At 49.1% G+C, this 22,963-nt stretch overlaps 1 protein-coding gene across 6 annotated transcripts in view; it reads left to right on the top strand.

Moving 5' to 3' along the window:
• palld (palladin, cytoskeletal associated protein) overlaps positions 1-22,963 on the top strand; it is a 499,404-nt gene that overhangs the window by 187,828 nt on the left and 288,613 nt on the right. The gene's annotated exons all lie outside the window — the stretch shown is intronic.

The raw sequence follows: 22,963 nt of genomic DNA, 5'->3' as shown, positions 1-22,963 counted from the left end.
CTATTTCAGAGTGTAGTGATGGTGCAATGGGCACATTTCATTCAGCCTCATTTCCTTTACTCCATCAATCTTTTCATTTCAAAGGTCCTGTTGACACAAAGACTCAACCCTTTGTCTACTCAGGTGGCTACCTTTTGCTTGAGTTCCCCACAGAGACAATATTTGTCTTTCCTGCAGCAATGTTACCCAGTGGTGTTCCAGATCACAAGTCTGGGTGTGAGTAAATCTGTCCAATGTTTAACCCGCCTTCAAATAGAAGGGGCCCCCTGCCCTGGGCTCTGCTCGGTGCTGCGGGATCTGCCTTTGCTTACAATGCGAGGTCATGGTTCAGGACACCGGGAGTGCCTGTGGGATGTGCATCGATAGAGTTGTTCAGAGTTTTTAATCGCCAACATTGTTGACACAGCTGAAGGCTTTGCTGATGTCGGACGCCAATATTTACACCCGTTACCCCTTCATCCTGCTCCTGACATGTTACGATTATCCCAGGACCTTGAACTTCCAGTTAGGCACTTGTGACAGGCGAAGAAAGAGCGAGTTTTTATATGGACCCTACCGTGACCTCAGGACATCCCCAAGCACTTTACAGCCAATTAAATGCTTTTGAAATGTGTGGAGCATACACAGACTAGTTGTTGCACCACTACAGGCCCTGTCCAGGTGGATGTATAAGATCCCCTGGCTTTTTTTTGAGGAAGAGCCGGTGTCCTAGCCAATATTTATTCCTCAAAATCAGCTTCCCAAAAACTGATTATCTGGTCATTATTACACTGCTGTCTGTGGGATCTTGCTGTGTGCAAATTGGCTGCCGCATTTCCTACATGACAACAGTGACTGTACTTCGGTGGCTGTAAAGAGCTTTGAGATATCCGGGGGCTGTTCAAAGCGCTAGATAAATGCAAGTCTTTCCTTCCTTTTGTTGGCTCCTGGTAAAGCCTCAATTTTAAAATTCTCATCCTTGCTTTCAAATCTCTGGCCCATCTCTCTCTTTCTCTTTCTCCAGCCTTCTCCAGTCCTAGAACGCTCCAAGATCTCTGTGCTGCTCTAATTCTGGCCTCTTGCACTCCCCTATTTGATTCAATCCACCATTGGCAAACATACAAGCATAGTAGCAGGATTAGGCCACTCGGCCCCTTGAGTCTGCCCCGCCATTCAATGAGATCATGGCTGACCTGATTGTAACCTCAGCCCCACATTCCTGTCTACCCCCCCGATAACCTTTCAGCCCCTTGCTCATCAAGAATCTATGTACCTCTATCTTAAAAGGCAGTGGAAGCAAGTTCTAAAGAGTCGCGGCCTTCTGAAACAAAAACCATCTCCTCGTCCTGGTCTTAAATGCGTCACCCCTTAATTTTAAATAGTGACCTCTACTTCTAGATTCTCCCACAAGAGTAAACATCCTCTTCACATCCACCCTGTTGTGACCCCTCAGGATCTTAAAAGTTGTGATAAAGTCATCTCTTTGTCTTCTAAACTATTGCCTATTGCTGGTATTAGCCCAGTAAACCTTCTCTGAACTGCTTCTAACATATTTACATTATTCCTTAAATACAGGGATCAATACGGTACACCAGTGTTTTTCAAACCTTTGTTCCCATTTTTAGCAACCACAACCTTCGGGACCGACACCACCTTCACAACCTAGGCTGGCTAGTCTTTGCGACCCACGCCTGCCGACCTTCATGACCCACCATTTTCTCCTACCTTTAATGTGAGAGGTGAGCCTGCTTGGTCCTCACAATCTCACACCAATCAGGTACACAGGAGGAGAGGACTATGCGCATATCAGGTGCAGGATTCAGCCGGTTTCATGCTGTCTTCATCTTTGTGAGGGCAGAAAATCCAACCTCTCACATGTCGGTCGTTGTGAAGGACAAAAGCACCAAAATGCTTGTTTTACTCAGCTCCGGATACTCCTCGGAGACGCTACTCCAGAATGCTGACAGTTTCATTGACTTGTGCCGTGTTTTTTAATGTGCTGTCAATGCTGCGGCGCAGAAGTTCAGTCGGCTTCATTTGGAGACAGACTTGCCAGTCCATTTACAGTTTCATTACTAATGCTGTTTTCTTCAATGCGCACAGCAATGTGGGGAACATGTAGTAATTTTGGCTTTGCACTCTCAATTGCCAAACGTTCAACGGCTTTTGGAAAGCTGCAATTTCTTCACAGTACCGAAAGCTGTCATCTTCCTTGCTTTGCAATTTGAGGTTCAGTTCATTTAGAATTGAAAAGATGTCTGCAAGGTAAGACATTGTTAGCATCGAAGTTTCATCAGCAAACGATTCAGCCAGAGAGGAGGAAAGCATGGATTTCATACCTGAGTTCGTAAATCCTGAGTAGCTCCCCTGTTGACTGATCATTACCGTAACTCTTCCAAGCAGGTGAAGTCCACTGTCATCAGGATTGACTGGTCACTGTTTCGATTCTATGCTTTAATGTAGTCTATGAGGTCAGCAAAATACTTCTAGCCATCCTTCAGTACACAGAGGGCAACAGTGTGATGAGTCCCCATGGCTTTCAATATCTCCTTTGCCAAACATTCAGTTCTGTCCAAACATTCAGTTCTGTCCATGATTAAACCATGGTAATATATATTCTTTCTGGATAATTTGAGTAATGTTTAGGGATGCAAAACAGATCGAGGTAATAGCCTTGTTGATCATCGGCGATCACCACCCAGTCAGACACCGTCATGCTGCGATCACACTTTGACCTGGTGGGGGCTGCCATTTTTAAAGCCGCTCACAGCCAGAATTGTTAAAATCCGGCTGCTGCCGCTGTTACGCGTGAATTCCTTCAATCGCGAACGCCTCAATGGCTGGCTCCACTACCCTCTCGACACCCGCCCGCGACCCACCTGGGGGGTCATGACCCCCCACTTTGAAAATGCTTGCTGCACACAATACTCCAGGTGTGGTCTCACCCAATGTCCAGTACGATTGAAGCATAACCTCTCCACTTCTGTAACCAATTCTACTTGGCAATAAACAATGACATTCTATTAGCTTTCCTTTTTATTTGCTGGACCTGCACACTAACCCATAACCAAAGATCAGCCATGATCTCATTGAATGGCGGGACAGGCTCGAGGGGCCAGATGGCTGACTCCTGCTCCTAGTTCTTATGTTCTAACCCGCACCTATACCTAACTGTAGGTGTCCCAAAGATGCGCTGGGGAATCCCCTTCGGAAATTCCCAGGTAAGGGTTAGCATATCAATGGCCCAGAAGGGCAAAGTTCCCCCGGACAATTGGTCTGCATTGGGAATCATCCGAAAATGCAATTTAAATCACAAACTTCAAATGGCCTCGCAGCCCTCCAGGGATCTCACCCCAGCCCCCAGACTAATAGCAACACATTCCAGCTCTTCCAGGCTCTCCGAGGCATCCCCCCCCCCCCCCCCCCCCCCCCCCCCACAACACCACTCGCCAACATCCCTCCCCATTCCCAGCAATAGTCAGGATGTGGGGCAGAAAATAATCAGGAGATAGAAAAAGGCATGTAATAAAGGCAATATTATAATCATGGGGGCCATCAATATGCAGGTGGACTGGGAAAATCAGGTTGGCAGTGGATCCCAAGAAAAGGAATTTGTGGAATGTCTAAGATGTTTTTTTGGAGCAGCTTGTGACAGAGCCCACTTGGGAACAGGCAATTCTGGATTTGGTGATGTGTAATGAGGCAGACTTGATTAGGGAACATAAGCTGAAGGAACCCTTAGGGAGCAGTGACCACAATATGATAGAATTTACCCTGCAGTTTGAGAGGGAGAAGCTGCAATCAGATGTAACAGTTTTACAATTGAATAAAGGTATCGACAAAGCCAAAAGGGAAGAGCTGGCCAGAGTTGATTGGAAGGGGAGCCGAGCAGGGAAGACAGTTGAACAGCAACGGCAGGCGTTTTGAGGGGTTATTTGGGAGGCACAATAGAAATTAAGAAATAATAATTAAAATCTTTCTTATTGTCATGAGTAGGCTTCCATTAACACTGCGATGAAGTTGCTGTCAAAATCCCCTAGCCACACTCCGGCGCCTGTTCGGGTACACTGAGGGAGAATTCAGAATGTCCAATTCGCCTAACAGCACATCTTTTGGGAATAGTGGGAGGAAACCGGAGCACCCGGAGGAAACCCACGCAGGTTATTCGGGAGGCACGACAGAAATCCATCCCAAGGAAGAGGAAACATGCTAAGGGGGGGACAAGGCATCCATGGCTGACGAGGGATGTCAAAGACAGCATTAAAAACTAAAGAAAAAGCATACAAAGTGGCAAAGATTAGTGGGAAGCCAGAGGATTGCGAAGCCTTTAAAAGCGAGCAGAGGACAACTAAAAAAACAAAAAGGGGGGAGAAGATGAAATATGAGTGGAAGCTATCCAGTAATATAAAAGAAGAAAGCAAGAGTGTTTTAATATATAAAAGTTAAGAGAGAGGCAAGAATAGACATTGGACCACTGGAAAATGAGGCTGGAGAAGTAGTAATAGGAAATAAAGAAATGTCGGAGGAACTGAATAGTTACTTTGCATCAGTCTTCACGATGGAAGACACCAGTGGGATGCCAGAACTTCAGGAGAATCAGGGTGCAGAGGGGAGTGCAGTGGCCATCACTAAGGAGAAGGTTCTGGGGAAATTGAAAAGGTCTGAAGGCGGATAAATCACCTGGACCGGATGGACTACACCCCAGGGTCCTGAAAGAGATAGCGGAGGAAATTGTGGAGGCATTGGTGGTGATCTTTCAGGAATCATTGGAGGCATGACAGGATGCAGAGGATTAGAAAATAGCTAATGTAACACCATGTTTCAGAAGATAAGGAGGCAGAAGACAGGAAATTATAGGCCAGTTAGCCTGACTTTGGTCATTGGTATGATTTTAGAGTCCATTATTAAAGATGAGATTGCGGAGTACTTGGAAGTGCATGATAAAATAGGACTGAGTCAGCACGGCTTTGTCAAGGGGGGGGGGTCATGTCTGACAAATCTATTAGAATTCTTTGAGGAGGTAACAAGGAAGTTAGACAAAGGAGAACCAGTGGATGTGATCTATTCAGATTTCCAGATGGCCTTCGACAAGGTTGCATTTAGGAGGCTATTAAATATGTTAAGAGCCCGTGGTGTTAAGGGTCCTGGTATGGGTAGAGGATTGGCTGACTGGCAGAAGGCAGAGAGTGGGGATAAAGGGGTCTTTTTCAGGATGGCAGCTGGTGACTAGTGGTGTGCCTCAGGGGTCAGTGCTGGGACCACAACTTTTCACAATATATATGGATGATCTGGAAGAAGGAACTGAAGGCACTGTTGCTAAGTTTGCAGATGATACAAAGATATGCAGAAGGGCAGGTCATATTGAGGAAGCAGGGGGGGGCGCAGAAGGACTTGGACAAGCTAGGAGAGTGGGCAAAGAAGTGGCAGATGGAACACAATGTGGAAAAGTGTGAGGTTATGAACTTTGGAAGGAGGAATTTAGGCATAGACTATTTTCTAAATGGGGAAATGCTTAGGAAATCAGAAGCACAAAGGGACTTGGGAGTCTGAAATCATTCAAGATTCTCTTGAGGTTAACATGCAAGTTCAGTCCGCAGTTAGGAAGGCAAATGCAATGTTAGCATTCATGTCGAGAGGACCGGAATACAAGGGCAGGGGTGTACCTCCGAGGCTGTACAAGGCTCTGGTCAGACCCCATTTGGAGTATTGTGAGCAGTTTTGGGCCCCGTATCGAAGGAAGGATGTGCTGGCCTTGGAAAGGATCCAGAGGAGGTTCACAAGACTGATCCTTGGAATGAAGAGCTTGTCATATGAGGAGCATTTGAGGAGACTGGGTCTGTACTCATTGCAGTTTATAAGGATGAGGGGGGTCTTATTGAAATTAAAGGATACCGAGAGGCCTGGATAGAATGGACATGGAGAGGATGTTTCCACTCGTAGGCAAAACTAGAACCAGAGGACACAGCCTCAGACTGAAGGGTCAATCCTTGAAAGCAGAGATGAGGAGGAATTTCTTCAGCCAGAGGGTGGTGAATCTGTGGAACTCATTGCTGCAGAAGATTGTGGAGGCCAAATCACTGAGTGTCTTTAATACCAAATAGATAGGGTCTTCATTAATAAGGGGATCAGGGATTATGGGCAGAAGGCAGGAGAATGGGGATGAGAAACATATCAGCCAAGATTGAATGAGCAGACTTGATGGGCCGAATGGCCTCATTTAGCTCCTGTGTCTTATGGTCTCATGGTCTTGAGGGTTATCCACATTTTTGTGGGTCTGGAGTCACATGTAAGCCAGACCAGGTGAAGAAGGCAGATTTTCTTTCCTCAACTGGCTTTATTGAGCCAGATGGGTTTTTACAACAATCGATGATAGTTTTATGGTCACCGTCACTGGGACTCGCTTTCAATTCCAGATTTAAGGGATGAGGTACACACACCCTGCCTCTTTCCACAGACAGACAGAGTTAGACAGGGTAGATCAGCAGCATCACACCCCAGTACGTGGCTTCGAGCAAGCTGGTACAGTTAGACAGAGTTACTCCAGTTAGATTAGCAGACAGTCGGACTCATTTGAGAACTGTGTTAATAGTTCAACAAACACGTTGAACTCATTTCAGAGTCTGGAGCATCCTTTAGTTCAGACTGCATCAAGTAGCAGCCTGTGTTATCTGAAGCAGCAGAACACAACAACCACCACGCCAGCATCGTCACCCAGTGGGCATGCCAGAAAAGTTTTCAATCCCTTAAATACTGCAGTGCCACTATGTTGAATATTAGTACTCCCTCTAGGCTAAATGAAAAGCTGTTGAAAATGTTGTGTTACTGTTCGCTACAACCTGTAGCTGCCTCGCTCCTTTTCCAGAATGTAATGTCCTGAGGGCGCTTAGCAAAAACCGTGCCTGTTGGGTCAGGTGTGGGGAGGTAATGAGAGGGTGGTCTTGAGGCGGCTTCTCCAGGTAGGCCCAGATGCTCGGAGACTGTTTCATCTGGCTGCTCTGTCACTGGTGAGAGGCCAACAACATAAACCTGTCACTAATTATGAGGAGAGAGATCAGGAGAGATTTCTGAGGCAACAAGTTATTAAGGAGTGGAATCCTAAATGTACGCGAAGTAGACACCACTGCATACTCACATCTTTGAAGTTGCATTCGCACCACACAAGTGCCAGGCAATGACCATTTCCGACAAGAGAGGATCTAACAACTGCCCTTTGACATTCAATGGCATTACCATCACTGAATCCCCCAAAATCAACATCCTGGGGGCTACCATTGACCTTGGCGGCACGGTAGCATAGTGGTTAGCACTGTTACTTCACAGCGCCAGGGACCCAGGTTTGCTTCCCGGCTTGGTTCACTTGGTCTGTGCGGAGTCTGCACGTTCTCCCCATGTCTGCGTGGGTTTCCTCCGGGTGCTCCGGTTTCCTCCCACAAGTCCTGAAAGACGTGCTGTTAGGTGAATTGGACATTCTGAATTCTCCCTCCGTGTACCCGAACAGGTGCTGGAGTGTGGTGACTAACTTCATTGCAGTGTTAACGTAAGCCTACTTGTGATACTAATAAAGATTATTATTATTATAGAAACTGAACTTGACTAGCCATTAAATACTGTGGCTACCAGAGCAGGTCAAAAGGCTAGGAATCCTACGGTGAGTAACTCACCTCCTGACCCTCCAAAGCCTGTCCACCATCCACAAGGCAGAAGTCAGGAGTGGGATGGAATACTCTTCACTTGCCTGGGTGAGTGCAGCTCCAACAACACTCACAAAGCTCGACACCATCCAGGACAAAGCAGCCCTCTTGATTGCTCCCCTTCCACAAACATTCAATCTCTCCACCACTGACTAACAGTGGCAGCCGTATGTACCATCTACAAGATGCACTGCAGCAACTCACCAAGGCTCCTGAGGCAGCACCTTCCAAACCCATGACCATTACAATCTAGAAGGACAAGAGCAGCAGATACCTTGGAACCACACCACTTGGGAGGTTCCACTCCAAGTCACTCACCATCCTGACTTGGGAATATATCACCATTCCTTCACTGTTGGGTCAAAATATTGGAACTCCCTCCCTAACAGCACAGTGGGTGTACCTACACCTCGAATTGTAGTCATTGAAGAAGGCAGCTCATCACCACCTTCTAAAATGGCCGTTATAAGGATGGGCAATAAACAATGATCTAGCCAGTGAATAAAGAAAAAAACATGTGCCATATTAGTTAAGCGTACTATCCAGCTGAAATGAGATAGATAAATCCTTCCAGTTTTGTTTGCAGTCTGGAGAGCTTGAATGGATTTACCTAGAATTCCCAGCACCGAAACAGGCCATTCTGCCCAGCTGACCCCTGCTGGTGTTTCTGTTCCTCATGAGCCTCCTCTAGTCCTTTATCATCTAACCCTACCAGCATATCTTTCTCCCTCACTTCTCTTGATGAGCACCCATGGCTTTTGCCGCAATTACCCCTGGTGGTAATGACTTCTACATTCTAACCATTCTCTCAATAAAATGTTCCTCCTGAATTCTCGGAATTTGATCCATTGGTGACCATCTTATTTTGCGGCCGTAGTTTTTTGTCTTCCCCATAAGTGGAAGCAGCCATTAAACCATTTAGGGGGGGGGGGGGGCAGTGAAGTAGTCGTATTGTCACTGGACTAGTAATCCAGAGACTCAAAATAATGCTGTATGGTTCGAATCCCACCGTGGCAGATGGTGAAATTTGAATTCAACTTGAAAAGAAATTTGGAGTTTGAAATATAACGGTGACCATGAAATCATTGGCAATTGTGGGAAAACCTTTAATGACCAGGAAGCCCAGTAAGCAGTCTTACAACACCAGGTTAAAGTCCAACAGGTTTGATTCAAACACGAGCTTTCGGAGCGCAGCTCCTTCCTCAGGTGAATCCTGAGGAACATGAATCAAACCTGTTGGACTTTAACCTGGTGTTGTAAGACTTCTTACTGTGCTCACCCCAGTCCAACGCCGGCATCTCCACATCATGGCGACCAGGAAGCCAGCAGTAGGAATAACGAAGGATTATTTACCTTCACATAAAGTCTTTCCTCGGCAGCCACTATTTACAATCACAGTCCCCGTTGGGACAACCAACAGTCTGGCCCTTGCTCAGGTCGGCTGTTGCGCTCGATCTTACGAGCCCCAGCTCAGTGGGCCACCGTCCACTACCGGGGAAGCTCGCATTCCACAAACCCCACGGAGAGATCAATAACAGTTTCTCCGTGGACCTCGTGAGGGCTGTTACAAAACCCATCTGGTTCACTAATGTCCTTCTGGGAAGGAAATCTGCCGTCTTTACCCAGTCTGGCCTACATGTGACTCCAGAGTGACTTCAGACCCACTGCAACGTGGTTGACTCTTAAATGCCTTCAGGGTTGGGCAATAAATGAAGGCCCAGCCAGAGACGGTCACATCCCATGAAGGAATTTTAAAACCTCCTATGAATGTAAAGCCCCCGATTGGGTCACCACACCCCCTTTCTCTTTTTTTCTCTAGAAGAAAGGACTGCAGCCTGTTCCGACTTCCCTGAATGGCTAAAACATTTGCAAAATCAGGCAGCATTGTAGCACGGTCAGCACAGTTGCTTCACAGCTCCAAGGTCCCAGGTTCGATTCCCGGCTTGGGTCACTCTGTGCGGAGTCTGCACGTTCTCCCCGTGTGTGCGTGGGTTTCCTCCGGGTGCTCCGGTTTCCTCCCACAGTCCAAAGATGAGCAGGTTAGGTGGATTGGCCATGACAAATTGTTCTTAGTGTCCAAAAGGTTGGGTGGGGTTACGGGGATAAAGGCGATAGGGCGGAGGCGTGGGGCTTAAGTGGGGTGCTCTTTCCAAGGGCCGGTGCAGTCTCGATGGGCTGAATGGCCTCCTTCTGCACAGTAAATTCTATGATTTACCTGCCACGGGTGCTCGGCAAGACTTGTTATATTTATAGAGGCAGCTCCGAGCGCCTACATTGTGTCTCAAGTTTCCACGTTCCCCCTCATTGAGGAAAAATGTTTCTGATTTGAACGATCCACCTGAATTGGCAACAATAACTGTGGGGAGATCTGAAATGGCGGCCTGATGATGGACGAGTTGAAGCAGTTTGTTAATGAGGCCAAGCACAGTAGCTTGACTGAAAGGATCAAACTGACTGGCGGTGGAGTCTATCAATTAACCTGGAAGCTCTGCATTCCAGTGCTGCCGTAACATGTCTGGCAAAAAAAAATTACCAGGAGGATGAAGGGAGTAAAATACATTTCTATACAGCCTTTCACAACCCTATGCAAGCCAATGAAGTGCAGTCATGTTGTGACGTAGGAAACTCAGCAGCCAATATGTGCACAGCAAGCTCCCACCGACAGCCGACATCTGTTTTTTTTTGTGAGGGTTAATACTTTGCCAGGAGATTCTGCAGCCACGGGACCTTTTTACCTGGGCAGCACGGTAGCTCGGTGGTTAGCACAGTTGCTTCGCAGCTCCAGGGTCCCAGGTTCGATTCCCGGCTAGCGTCACCGTCTGTGCGGAGTCTGCACGTTCTACCCGTGTCTGCGTGGGTTTCCTCCGGGTGCTCCGGTTTCCTCCCGCAGCCACAAAGATGTGCAGGTTGGGTGGATTGGCCATGCTAAATTGCTCTTGGTGTCCAAAAAAGGTTGTGTGGGGGTTACTGGGTTACGCGGGGGGAGTGATGGCGTGGGCTTGGGTCGGATGCTCTTTCCGAGAGCCGGTGCAGACTCGATGGGCCAAATGGCCTCCTTCTGCACTGTACATTCTTGTGATTCTATGATTTACCTGAGAAGGGTAGGCGGGGATTTGCTTCACCATCTGCACAGGAAGGCAGCACCTCTGACAGCGCAGCTCTCCCCTCGCTGGACCATTGGCCTGGATCTTGCCAGTGTGACTACACAGAATTACCCTTGTTATTGTCCACTTTGAGATCTGTGGCGATGCACAGCTAACCTAATTCATGCTTCCATAAGTATTCTGTTATAATCACATTTGGCCTTTCTCTTTCTGGCCAGGTGCTGCCCCCCTCCCCCACCCTTTCCCTCACCCCCCCCCCCCCCCCCCCCACCCCATTTGCTTCCAGTACTCCTTCCTCACGCGAAGCTCAGTACACAGGTGCCAGGGTAAGTCTCCCTCTTGCAAGTGAGCCTCCTCCAGGTCGGATTCAATAGTAACTTTCAAAAGGAAGTTGGATGGGTCTACCATGGATCTGACGCGGTGAGCTATTGTTGGGGCCTAGACTCGAGGCTGTGCAAGCTGAGCAGCCAGCGAGCCTGAACCCAGCTCAATATTGGGCCCTCTTCGTACTTCGCCAGCAAGCCGCCAATGTCTGGTCACCCATCCTCGGGGCCCATCATCCATTGACCTTGACCGATGCTGTGCCCCTCCCTTCCCTAAGTAACGTCCCGCGAGCAAGTCCTGGTGCTCCTCAGTTGATGAATCAGTACACCTCCATGTTGAACACCACTTGGAGGAAGCACTGGGAATGGCAAGATACCGGGTGGAGGTACTCCAATGTCCATCACCACGGGTGGCTCGGTAATACCACCTCGGACCGAGCTGACCGGGTCCAAAAAGACATAGCTGCTGGACCGGGACTGCGGGTGAGGGCACCAACAAGAGAGAAAAACATACTTGGTGAAGTCCTCACAATCTGCCCATCAGAGATTAGTCTGTCCATGACAGTTTTCAGGGGATTAACCCTGGTTCAACGAAGAGTGCAGGAGAGCATGCCAGGAGCAACGCCAGGCATCCACCTGGTGAAGCTACAGCACTGGACTACTTGTGTGCCAAACAGCGTAAGCAGCAAGTGACAGACAGAGCTAAGCAGTTCTACAACCATCGGATCAGGTCTCACCTCTTTAGACCTGTCATGTCCAATCATTAATGGTACTTAACAATTAAGCATAACTGGAGGAGGAGGTTCCACAAACATACCAATCCTCAATGAAGAGGGTGCAAAAGATAAGACTGGAGCATCTTTAACCGTACATGCTGAGTGGATGATCCATCTCGGTCTCCTCCGGAGGTCCCCAACGTCACACAAGCCAGGCTTCAGCCAATACGACACAGTCCACCTCTTATCAAGAAGCAGCTGAAGGCACTGGACACCGTAAAGGCTTTGGGCCTTGATAATATCTCGGCCACAGTCCTGAAGACCTGTGTTCCAGAACCAGTCGCACCCCTAGCCAAACTGTTCCGGTACAGATACAACACTGGCAACTACACGGCAATGTGATAAATTGCCCAAATATTTCCCAGTCACATATTTCTCAATCAAGTGGCACCCCATCCACCAACTTAAACATTCACTCCCTCCACCACAGCCGCACAGTAGCAGCATCTCCAGGGTGCAGGAACTCACCAAGGCTCCTTCAGCAGCACCTTCCAAACCCTTGACCTCTACCCCCTAGAAGGACCAGGGCAGCAGGTACATGGCAACACCGCCATCTGCAAGTTCCTCTCTGACTTGGAAATATATCGGCCGTTCCTTCGCTGTCACTGGGTTCAAAATCCTGGAGCTCCCTCCCTAACAGCGCTGTGGGTGTACCTACACCACATGGACTGCAGCGGTTCACGATGGCTGCTCACCACCACCTTCTGAAGGGCAATTATGATGGACGCTAAACGTTGGCCCAATCAGCGATGCCCACATCCCAGGGGAAAATAAAACAAACTGAGGAGGCCGGCGTTGGAGCGGGCAATATGATTGTGTGGAGATCATGGGAGGGTGGAGGGCTTGGAGCCTCCACTGACAGGATTTTTCTCTTCAGTATCTAATTGAAAATGCGTACCTTTCATTGACAGGCGCTGGGGCCGCTGAAGAATGCTGACTTGTGTTAGGCCCGACACTCGCTATGCCAATCACTGCTGCCCAATTTCTGTGTGGGAGCTAAAACCTGCCTTTGGCTCTTAATTTGCATATTTGAAGGTCTAAACACCAGATTTACCTGTGCGCCGTGAAAATGTTTGAGATGGCTGCCAGCAACACCCAATTTAAGCGAGGACCAAGGGCTGCTGAGAAATGGCTGGAGCCGGTTTCGGGCTGATTAACATCCTGGTTAATGTTGGGCGAGTCGAGGTAAAGAGTTCAGACTCCGTTCAATGAAGGATCCACTCCAGAAACATGAGTCGCCCTTTGTCGTAATCAGCGATCGGGTGGAAAATCCCTTTTGACGCTGAAATCCCGGGGCGGTGCCTGTTTGACGCAGGGTTTGTCTGCTCGGCCCCCTCCAAAATGGCGTCACCGTGCCGCGCACTGCACGCCTCGGCGCGTCACCTGAAGGCCCTCCCCCGATGCTCCGCCCCCGATGGGCTGGGTTCCCCACGGTTTACGTGTGGGTCTCCGCGGTCGGGGACCCAACGTGGTGGCTGTGGACTGTCCAACGCCTCCACAGTCGGGCAGGTGCTGTGCTGCTGGCCGGGGGGATGGGGGGGCCTTTCGCGAGGCGTGGGGGGGGGGGGCAGTATTTGGCAGGTTGGGGCAGTATTTGGCGAGTTGGGGCCGCGCATGGCCGGCACTATGTTTTACGGTGTGACCGCTGCAGGTAGTCACCGTGAACATGCACCATGCACATGGTAGTCACCATGAACATGCACATGCGCGGCCATGGGCCCAACCATTCTCCAGCCCTTTGTATCGTGGGAGCCGTGGGTTTTACTCGGCACGGCTGCGACGCCGATTATTTTGACGTAAAACGCCGCAGATCCTCCGCACTTTGGCTCAGAATCGGAGAATCCAGCCCATTGACTCTGTTTTATCCCTTCCCTCACCAGAAATGCTGACTCACCTACTGGCTGTTTCCAGAACCTTCCACCTTTTGCTTCAGCACGTGACCTATTTTGCATTTCACTTTCCCCCTTGTGGTCACACGCATGGAGAAAGCGGTATCTCGGCCCAATCTCCAACATGCACCAGGGGACGGGGCAATGGGCAGATAAACCACAAGGTGGCGCCTCACACCGCAGAGCAAGCCCTCCACTTTGCATTGTTAGTGTTTGATAGTGTTCAATTTCGGAGAGAAAGAAAGAACTGGTGTTGTTCTAATGCTCTTGGAGTTGCCAACTGCGATTCAATGTAATCCTGGAGTTTTTGTCACATGACTCCCCCTCCCACTGGCCCAGCCTTTATACGCATCAACCCTCGTGAAGCCCTGCCGTATACAATTCTGACAGTACTGGAGAGGTCAAATCACCAAATGGGTTTAAGAAGGAAACAGATAGGTTTCTAGACCCTACAGGTCTCAAGGGGTACGGAGGGAGTGCAGGAATCTGACGGTGACATAGAATATCAGCCACGATCATGTTGAATGGTGGAGCAGGCTCGATGGGCCGAATGGCCTACCCCTGATCCTATTTACTTTTTTTTCTCCGTTTTCCCACAGCAATTGGAAACTATCCGGATGCTTGACTGTCAGGCATTTAGCCTCCCACCCCCCACCCCAATCCCCCATTTTCAATATTTTAATATCCGGGACCAAGAAATGTTCCAAAACAAAGTGGCAAAAAAAATGTTTTTAATTAACCGATGATGTTTCTCCAGGGCTGCACGCAACACGGCAAACAGTGGTTAGCACTGCTGCCTCACAGCTCCAGGGACCCAGGTTCGATTCCAGCCTCGGCTGACTGTGCGGAGTCTGTACGTTCTCCCAGTGTCTGCGTGGGTTTCCTCCGGGTGCTCCGGTTTCCTCCCACAGTCCAAAGAGGTGCAGGTTGGGTGGGGTTACGGGAACGGGGCAAGGGAGTGGGCCTGGATAGGGTGCTCTTTCAGAGAGTCGATGGACCGAATGGCCTCCTTGTGCACTGTAGGGATTTTAGAGACAGCTGTGACCTGGAGATTGACCTTCAATTTCCGGAGACTCCGGGCCAATCCTGGTGGATTGACAACCCAAAGCACCTTCCCTGACCTCGGGACATCCCAAAACACTTCCCAGAAAATTAATTACATTTTTGAGCTGACGTCTCTCTCTCTCTTTCATTTGCTGTGAAAGCTGAGGTTGTGAAAGGTGCTTTAAAAATGCAATACTTTCATGTGGTCTTAAATCAAATTATTAAATCTAAACTCCACCCAACTCTGCCAGCGGACCATAACGTCATTTGTTTTCGATGATTTGGAGTAAACATTGGCTCTCTGTCCACTTTAAAAGTCTCACCTGTTGGAGGGTGTTGGATGCCGTTCAGTCAATCTTCATGAAGTTTGTGTCGTCTTAGGAAGGTTAACCGTATGTATTTATTAACTACAAGAACTGTGCACATTTTTACAGTAGAGGGTTCAAGCTCGGAGCTGTCTCCATGCTTGCTCGTGCACACAGCTCTGTCCAACACTAGACTGACCCCTGGGTGTGATCTTGTATTCTCTTACATCACCGTTTGGACAGTACTGTATTCAGTGTCGTGTTAACCCTATATGTGCCAGATCCTTACACTACACCTCCCCCGAGACTTTATCCAATGTCTTTCAAGTTATTCTAGTTTACCTCTTTTATTGACATTATTATTACCCCCCCCCCCCCCCCCCCCCCCCCCCATCCCCCTACTTCAAGTCTCCGAGTTCATAGTTTCAGGTGGTCTGAAGGCTTTCTAATATTTCCATATCTCACTCGCACTAGTGTTGGAGGAGTGTTAGACTCTGTTGTTCCAGGTAAACTCTGCTGATTTGGAGGTTGTTTTGGTATCTGTCTTTTTATCCATTTCTTCCATTCCTTGGTATTCAAATGAATGAAATGAAAATCCGCTTATTGTCACAAGTAGGCTTCAAATGAAGTTACTGTGAAAAGCCCCTAGTCGCCACATTCCGACACCTGTTCGGGGAGGCCGGTACGGGAATTGAACCGTGCTGTTGGCCTGCCTTGGTCTGCTTTCAAAGCCAGCGATTTAGCCCTGTGCTAAACCAGCCCCCCAGTATTGAACCGCCCTTTGTGGATTTGACAGTTGTGGTGATAGGTGCTTGCTATTCCATTAAGTTTCTTTCAGGACGGACGAACCTTGTGCTCAGCTCCATCTCGTTTTTTTCTCTCCCCCCCTTTTTTTTTTCATTGCGGGGGTCATTCCTGTGTGACGGAGGATGACCATTCCTGTTCTCAGGACGTGGTTTTTCAGTGAGCTCACCTTTGCATTTGGCTGTGAGGTGGGCTGTCGGCAATGTTTGGCTGTGCCTTGGTTCCAGCATCGTCCGTCACACTGCCGGTGAGTTGCAGTGTTCACTCTGTGGTCGCGTTGTTGACAGTCGACGGTGCTGGAGGTTGAGGCACTGCTGGCTGTTGGTTGCTCTCCTGACTATCCTCCGCTGGAGGCCTCATGGTAACAATCTGAGTGGGTGGCTGGTCTGACCAATGGGGTCCTACCTGCAACTGTAACAAAAATGGACAAACCTGCTCTGCAAAGAGAGAAGGCAATTCAGAGCTGATGTGCCAGTCAGGGTGGTCTTCCTTGTCTGGGGTCTCGGGAGCATGCAGGTCGGTATAATTTACAACAGTGGTTGTCTTGACATCTCCTGCTGTTCTGAGAGTTTCACGGTTGGACAGGCATCTCTATTAAAGAGATAACAAGGCTGGTTACAAATGACATACGTCAGCTGAAAGAGTTGCTCGCTGCCATACCTTAATAATTTCAGAAGCATGCCTGTGGCCAGGAGTCAGAGTCTGCCAGGCCCATGAATCATCTTTGGGTCTTCTGTGGGTTTAGATGTTCTGGCCTTGCACACTGTTAACGTGTCCAATTCTGTTCCAGTAAAAGATTTCAGCTGAATTGCAGGACATTGATGTCACCTGTTGGGGCTCTTTGCTCCACAGCGCCTGCAAGGTCGCTCTGCTGGTCGCTTAGGGTATTGCTTCTCAAACACTGGGAGTGTCTGTTTCTTTGCTGTTTCACTCACTGGACCTTGGGGGTTTCCTTTGTACCACAGTTTACTTTCTCCTCATAAATCGGGGGTTTTCAAACTCGGGATCACAAGGTTTCAGGAGGGTCGCGGCGCTCGGTTGCGGCGTTCCCATTCGGGGGAGGAACGCCCTACTGCCGTGACTGGCCTTTAAAAATGTCGGCCTGGACGGACTGTTGGGATTGCCGATCATCCCACCAATATGTGCCGGATCAAGCAGTGCGCAGGCCCGCAGCCCAGCGGGGTGGACCGCCTCTTCGTGACGTCGACGTGCTGTCCAAGGCCAGTTTCCTTCAGAATACGAGGGAGTCCTCCCACCTAGAGCGCCGTCAGAGAGCAGGTCACGCACCCCGCGTTCTGGGCGCGAAAGAGATTCCTCAATTTTACAGCTGCCAGAACTCCTGGATCTTTGGTGAACAACCCACAAAGTAGAAGCTGGAAACAGGAACAAAGCAGCATAAAGATGATTACTTAAGCTATGTGTTATTAATTGTTCCACTGAACAATGAACAAAGAACAATACAGCACAGGAACAGGCCCTTCTGCCCTTCAAGCCTGTACTGGTCATGATACCAACCTTTGCCAAAACCCGAAAGAATAAAGAACACTGCAAATCAGGATTCAAAGTTGATGTGGGCTAATCGTTCGTTGTTTGTTCCCTTGCCTTGTCAGTCCTCCCAAAATGCATCACCTCACACTTTTCAGGGTTAAATTCCACTGTCCCCAACCCCACACCAACCCCCCTCTTAATGACATCTTTGTGGTTGTCGGGCTATAGGTCAACAGTATGTATTTAATAACCAAAATAACTATATGCATATGTACAGTAAAGGGTTTGCTTATGTGAACTTCTCTAACCAACACCAGACTGGCCCTTCTGTGGGTCATGTTCTCTTACATCACTGTCTGGACGGCACTGTACCCAATTCCACATTAACCCTGCATGTGCCAGACGTCATCCTTCCTCTCAAACCCTGCCATAGACTTGGCCCCTCCTTATCTCTGTAATCGTCCGCAGTTCCACAATCCTCCAAGATATCTGCACTCCCCTAAACCTGGCCCCCTTGCACGTCTGCTAATTCAACCGCTCCATCGTTGGGGGCCGTACTTTTGGGCTGCATTGACCCAAAGCTTTGGGTTTCCTCCACCTCGCCACCTGCCTGCCTCTCTGACTTCTGGGATGTTCCATAAAACCTACTCGCTGGGGTCATTGAACGGCATTAATCTCCAGAGGCAGCTCAGTGTTAAATATTTGTTTGGTCGTTGCTCCCCTGAAGCACCTAGGAATGCTTTACGGATCTAGGTGTATGGGTCAACAGAAAGGGGCAACACAGGTGGAGAAGGTAGGCATACGGCATGCTTGCCTTCATTGGCCGGGGCATTGAGTATAAGAATTGGCAAGTCATGTTGCAGCTGTATAGAACCTTTGTTAGGCCACACTTGGAGTATAGTGTTCAATTCAGGTCACCACACCACCATAAGGATGTGGAGGCTTTAGAGAGGGTGCAGAAGAGATTTACCAGGATGTTGCCTGGTATGGAGGGCATTAGCTATGATGAGAGGTTGAATAAACTCTGTTTGTTTTCACTGGAACGATGGAGGTTGAGCGGCGACCTGGTAAGAGGTCTACAAGATTATGAGAGGCATAGACAGAGTGGATAGTCCCAGTGTCGAGGGGTCAATTACTAGGCGGCATAGGTTTAAAGATGCGAGGGGCAAGGTTTAGAGGAGATGTACGAGGCAAGTTTTTTTACACAGAGGGTAGTGGGTGCCTGGAACTCGCTACCGGAGGAGGTGGTGGAAGCAGGGACGATAGTGACGTTTAAGGGGCATCTTGACAAATACATGAATAGGATGGGAATAGAGGGGTACAGACCATGGAAGTGTAGAAGATTTTAGTTTAGACGGGCAGCATGGTCGGCACAGGCTTGGAGGGCCGAAGGGGCTGTTCCTGTGCTGTACTTTTCTTTGTTCTTTGAAGTGCCTCTTCATCCTCTCCCTCTCTCCTATCAAAGTTGACATTCCCCCCCCCCCCCCACTTCCTGAAGGTGAGGCTGCTGATCCCCCAGGGTCACAAGGCCCTCCAGCTTCAGGATAGAATCATAGAATCCTTACAGTGCAGAAGGAGGCCATTTGGCCCATCGAGTCTACACTAACCCTTCAAAAAACCACCCTACCTAGGCCCAATCAGATGCCCTATTCCTGTAACTCCACACTAATCCACCTAACCTCCGAGACAAACATTAATTGGACAATGACTGTGCTCCTTAACTACTAATTAGCCAGCCCATCAGAAATTGCATCGGACCCCAGGCAGTACTGAGATGCGATGTTGGGACCCGACACCTGTTACTGGGGCCCCAACCCCAGAACTAAAATTGTGTCTATTGACCAGACATAGAAAAATTAAATTCAGACAATTGTTTCTGTTTCCTGACCTAATGGAGCAATCAGAATGCACAAATTGAACTTAAAAAAGGCACTTGACTTTATAGCAGTTGCCTTGTAGTTTTAAAGGGCAGGTCAATCATACAGCTGTCTGTGAGAATCTGAATGACTCAATGGGTGCTGCATGGAGTGAGACGTCTACCCTGACAAAACAGCGTAACGTCAGACTTAAACATGAGCAACACCTGAGCAGATCCACCGGTGCAGAAAAAGCCCATATGTGATCATTGCAATGTCTGGAATTTTTTCATTATCTATTCATGGGGATGGGGTGTTGCTGGCTGGGTCACATTTATTGCCCATCCCTGACATCATTTAAGAGTCAACCACATTGCTGTGGGTCTGGAGTCAAACCAGGTAAGGATGACAATTTTCCTTCCCTAAAAGGATATTAGTGAACCAGATGGGTTTTTACAACAATCGGCAATGGTTTCATGGTCGTCATTTGACTTTTAATTCCAGATTTTATTGCATTCAAATTTCACTATCGGCCCTAGCGGGATTTGAACCGGGGTCCCCAGAGCATTACTCTGGATCTCTGGATTATTAGTCCAGTGACAATACCATCAAGCCACTGCCTTCCACCTTCACTCTTTAATAGACCCACACAGGAAGCGGTTTACTGCAAAGCTGCTCAACGTGAATATCTTACCAGAATTAGGTAAGGTCTCCTGGAATGATCCCTGAAGAGTGAGGTAACAAAATATTGGGAGAGATTGTGGTGTGCAGGTAATGTCACTGAGCTAGTAATCCAGAGACAGGCGAATGCTCTGGGGTAAGAACCCCACATCCCGTAAGGCATTTCAATTCAATTAATAACTCTGGAATTATAAATAATGTGGAGATGCCGGCGTTGGACTGGGGGTGAGCACAGTAAGAAGTCTTACAACACCAGGTTAAAGTCCAACAGGTTAGTCTTGCATCACTAGCTTTCGGAGCACTGCTCCTTCCTTAGGTGAATGGCCCATTCACCCGAGGAAGGAGCAATGTTTCGAAAGCTAGTGATTCGAAACAAACCTGTTGGACTTGAACCTGGAATTATAAAGTGAGTCTCAGTCATGGCGACCATGATGTCTATCATCGATTGTTGTAGAAACCCATCTGGTTCACTAATGTCCTTTAGGCAAGGACATCTGCCCGTCCTTGCCTGGTCTGGCCTACATGTGACTCCAGGCCCTCAGCAAGCCCCTCAGTTCAAGGGCAGTTAGGGAAGGGCAACAAATGCTGGCCCAGCCCAGCGATACTCACATGATGAGAAAAGAATCATCATTTCTGACCCTTGTGCAGGTTTGGAACTTTGCCACATGAATAGGTAATAAAGTGAAAGTAGTTTAATCCTCTCCCTCATGCTACATTCTCCAGATTAAAAGTATGAACAATGTTTCCCCTCCTTAGCTACTTAATTTAATTCACTGACAGTCCCTTGCCTTGAGACTTTCCGAGTTTACACCAATAGGGGCACATGTCCCACCTATAGGCTGCGCCGACTGGGAATCTGGGGGAAAAAAATAAATAAATAAAAAATCGCTGCATATAATCACCCCAGAAGCACAATGAACAGGCAACGCTCCTCGACAACAGCACGCACTCAGAAACTGAGCCGCAATAATAACCTCCACACCACCGTGAAGCACCTAGGAAGCAACTAGGCTTCTTTCAATAAACTCAGAATAATCCATTTGTCATGAAACAAAACTTACTTTTTAAAAACGCTTTGCAAAACTGGTGAACTTTGAATTTTGAATCTGGAAGCGTAATGCTTTATCTCTTTCAAAATCCCAGCACACACGCAAACATAACAAAGGACAAGACAAATAAGGTCTCTGTGTAAGATTGGCATCGGGGAACGCTTTTGGAAAAATTATAAAGTTCAAAAAGGTCTTGACTTGGTTTGGTGTCCCTGCATGCAGAGACAAAGCACTGGTCACAATGGTGGTCTGGAAGTCCTTTCCAAAGCAACACTGTCTCAGAGAGAGGGGGGGGGGGGGGAGACGGAGAGGGAGAAAGAGAGCGAGACCCCAGGGGGAGGCGCAAATCCCGCCCCACTGCCCCAACGCCAGCTGACGTATTTTCCGGCACCATTTTACGGGCGGGGGCGGGATTCCCGCCAAGCCGGTCGGGGGCCGTCACAGGTGGGACCTGGCAGGTGAGTATGCGTGGGCGGTCCTCGGTGGGGGGGGGGGGGGGGGGGGGCAGGGGCGGCGGTAACGTGGGGCGATCCAACCCCGGGGGGGGGGGCCACGATGGCCTGGCCTGCAATCGGGGCCCACTGATCTGCGGGCGGGCTTGTTCTGTGGGGGCACATCTTCCTTCCGCGCTGGGCCCCTGTAGGGCTCCGCCATATTGCCCGGGGGCCGTCGAGGAGAAACGAACATGTGCGAAAATATGCTGGCCGGTCTGCGCATACACGGAATCACATCGGCAGTTCCGCGCATGTGCGCGATCACGCCGGCCATTCCGCGCATGTGGGAACTCGCGCCGGCCCTTCGGCGCCAGCTGGAGGGCCGCCAACCGCTCCAGCATCCAGCTAGCCCCCTAGGCAGCGGAGAATTCCTTACCTTGGCCGGGCCGTTGACGCCGGAGTCGTTGGTGGAGGTTTTCCCGCCGGCATGCGGACTTAGTCCCCAGAAGGGAGAATCCCGGCCATTTGGTTTAAAAAAAAAACACGTTCAGCCAGAACTTCTTATATCCTAAAAGGTCTTGCTGGTCATTTAGCTCAAGTCATGTGATCATTTTGGAAAAAAGCAGCTTGCTCACAGACCAAAGTGAACTTGTCAAATTTTTATTCATAAAATATGGATTCCAATGAACCCCCATAACAAACATGTTCCAAGACAGTCCAAAAGCATGAAAACAATAGTGACAGAAAATCACGGGCCCTACCAGCAACAGCCATGTAGCTATTTAAAGATTCAACCCGAGATACCAGAGGCTCGGGGAGAGTATCCTTGCCTCGGAGTGAGCACATCACGTTCAGGACCTCACTCCAGATCTTCCCAGTGCGTGGACGCTGACCCGAGGTGGGGGCGCGCATCTGTGGAGTGTGGGTCACCCCACCCCCATTCCTCCACCGTCAGGGTGATGGGCTGGTGAGGTTCCAAAGCTTTGGTTCCAACCATCCAGCGAAAGAAAGGGGGGGCTTGCATTTCTATCGCACCTCTCACGGCTTCAGGCCAACGTAGCCCATTTGAAGTGGAACCACTGTTGCGATGAAACCAATTTGTGAAAAAACGCTGGGAACTCCTGAGGTAGTGAAGGGCTCCAAATAAATGCAAAAGCTTTTGAGGGGGGTGGGGTGGGGGAGGCTGGAATTTTGGGTCCTTATGCGGGGGGCTTTGAGCTCCAGGGAGAGTTTGGTCGTGAACCGGTTCACTCTGGATAGCACACGTACATGAAAAATGAAATGAAAATCGCTTATTGTCACGAGTAGGCTTCAATGAAGTTACTGTGAGAAGCCCCTAGTCGCCAGATTCCAGCGCCTGTTCGGGGAGGCTGTTAAGGGAATTGAACCGTGCTGCTGGCCTGCCTTGGTCTGCTTTCAAAGCCAGCGATTTAGCCCAGTGTGCTAAACATGGACGGTTCTTGGGTACCCCCCCACAACATGAACGGTTCTTGGGTACACCCCCCCCCCCCCCCCCCCCCCCACCATTGTAAATGTCGAC

Source organism: Scyliorhinus canicula, chromosome 8 (assembly GCF_902713615.1).
Source record: "Scyliorhinus canicula chromosome 8, sScyCan1.1, whole genome shotgun sequence".
Taxonomy (NCBI): Eukaryota; Metazoa; Chordata; class Chondrichthyes; order Carcharhiniformes; family Scyliorhinidae; genus Scyliorhinus; species Scyliorhinus canicula.
This window is presented reverse-complemented; position numbering and strand designations above follow the sequence as displayed.